Below are 2,402 nucleotides of genomic sequence, written 5' to 3' on the forward strand. Positions count from 1 at the left end.
CTGCCAATCAGCTTGCCCTCTGCAAACCCGTCCGTAGCCGCGGTGAGGTCCGACAAGGCTATCTCGACGGGCCGGGCAACCGCCTCTTCCGCCGCAGCCTGCTCGGCGGCGACAGACAGAGTTTCCAGCTTCGACTCCGCCGCGCTCACCTCCTCGGCCAAGGCAGGCAGCGCGCCCACGTGCGGCCTGGCGGCAGCGATGCCCGCTCGGAGCGCGGAGGGGCTGTCTGCGGTGTCGAGCGACTTGAGCGCGCCCATCGCCGCGCCATGCGCCTTGCGCAGCCGCTGGCTCTCCCTCTTTCGCGCCTCCTTGAGCTTGTCGCGCGCGCGCTTCGCCGCCGCCAGCACGGCCGGGCTCGCGAGGCCGCTGCACGCCTCCAGCGCACTGGCTAATCTCTCGTACGAGCCAGCGGCCACAGCCTGCTGCAGCGCCTCGTCCGCCGCAGCGATGGCGGCTGCGTTGGCGGGCGGAGGAGATGGGGCTGACGGTGGGGCTGGCGGCTGCAAAGCGGCGGTGGCGCTAGGGCCAGGCGCCGCGTTGTCTGCCTTACCGCCGCCGCTCTTCTTCTTCTTCTTCTTGCCCTTCTTGCTCTCCTTGGCGCGCTCCTCCTTCTCCGCCTCCTCCTCCGCCAGCAGCGCCTCGGCATGCCGCGCCGCCTCCGCCTCTGCCGCCGCTCTCTCCGCCTCCCTCGCCGCCGCCGTCTCCGCCGCCGCCGCCGCCGCATGCTCCTCGATGGCGCGCACGCACTCGGCGCAGCCCTTCTCCTTGGCAGCATGCAGCGCCGTCTTGCCGTTCTCAGCGCGCGCCGTCGTATCCGCGCCCGCCCGCAGCAGGTGGAGCACGATGGCGGGGTGGTTCAAGAGGGCGGCGAACATCAGCGCGGTGCCGCCGTTGCTGTTCTGCAGGTTGATCTCAGCGCCGCGCCGTATCAGCAACTCGACCATCCGCTCGTGGCCTTGGTCGGCGGCGTTCATCAGCGCGGTGTCGCCGTGGCTGCCCCGCAGGTTGACCTCAGCGCCGCGCCGTATCAGCAAGTCGACCACCCGCTCGTGGCCTTGGTCGGCGGCGTACATCAGCGCGGTGAAACCACTGCTGCTCTGCAGGTTGATCTCCGCGCCGCGCTGCAGCAGCAGCTCGACCACCCGCTCGTGGCCGTAGTTGGCGGCGGTCATCAGCAGCGTGATGCCACTCACGCCGTCTCTCTCGTACGTCGCGTCGGCCCACCCGCCGCCCTCGAGCCACGCCAGCACCGCCGCCTCCTCGCCTCGCTCCGCTGCTGTCACAACCGCGTCGGGGGCTGCCGCGGCACCGCCTGACACCGGCTCCGCAGCCGCCAGCGACAGATTGCCCGGCCGCACCCGCACGCTCTCGCCGCCGCCCTCGAGCGCCACCGCGTACCGGCCGCCCTCGAAGCTCTGAGCCACGCCCCGCTGCCCGTTCAGCTCGGGGCGGGAGGAGAGCCCGCCGAGCACGACGCGCTGGCCGAGCAGCGGCGCGTCCTCAGCTGCCGCTGCCGCGCCCGAGGAAGCGCGGTCGGCCCCTACTCGGCCCTCCGCAGCCGCCGCCGCTGCCTCAGTCAAGATCTTGACGCACTCGGCGTTGCCCTTCTCCTTGGCCGTCTGCAGCGCCGTCTTGCCGGTCACACTGCGCGCCGCGGTGTCTGCGCCCGCCCGCAGCAAGCGCCGCACGACGGCGGGGTGGTTGAAGGCGGCGGCGCCGATCAGCGCGGTGCCGCCGTCGCTGTCCTGCAGGTTGACCTCCGCCCCGTGCCGCAGCAGCAGCTCGACCACCCGCTCGTGGCCGTAGAAGGCAGCGTTCATCAGCGCGGTGCCGCCGTCGCTGTTCTGCAGGTTGAGCTCCGCGCCGTGCTGCAGCAGCAGCTCGACCACCCGCTCGTGGCCGTAGTTGGCGGCTCCGATCAGCAGTGTGAGGCCGCTCACGCCGTCTCTCTCGTACGTCGCGTCGGCCCGCCCGCCGCCGTCGAGCCACGCCAGCACCGCCGCCTCATCGCCTCGCTCAGCTGCTATCACGACCGCGTCGGGGGCTGCCGCGGCACCGCCTGACACCGGCTCCGCAGCCGCCAGCGACAGATTGCCCGGCCGCACTCGCACGCTCTCGCCGCCGCCCTCGAGCGCCACCGCGTACCGGCCGCCCTCGAAGCTCTGAGCCACGCCCCGCTGCCCGTTCAGCTCGGGGCGGGAGGAGAGCCCGCCGAGCACGACGCGCTGGCCGAGCAGCGGCGCGTCCTCAGCTGCCGCTGCCGCGCCCGAGGAAGCGCGGTCGGCCCCTACTCGGCCCTCCGCAGCCGCCGCCGCTGCCTCAGTCAAGATCTTGACGCACTCGGCGTTGCCCTTCTCCTTGGCCGTCTGCAGCGCCGTCATGCCGGTCACACTGCGCGCCGC

Source organism: Emiliania huxleyi, assembly GCF_000372725.1.
Source record: "Emiliania huxleyi CCMP1516 unplaced genomic scaffold EMIHUscaffold_478, whole genome shotgun sequence".
Classification (NCBI taxonomy): domain Eukaryota; phylum Haptophyta; order Isochrysidales; family Noelaerhabdaceae; genus Emiliania; species Emiliania huxleyi.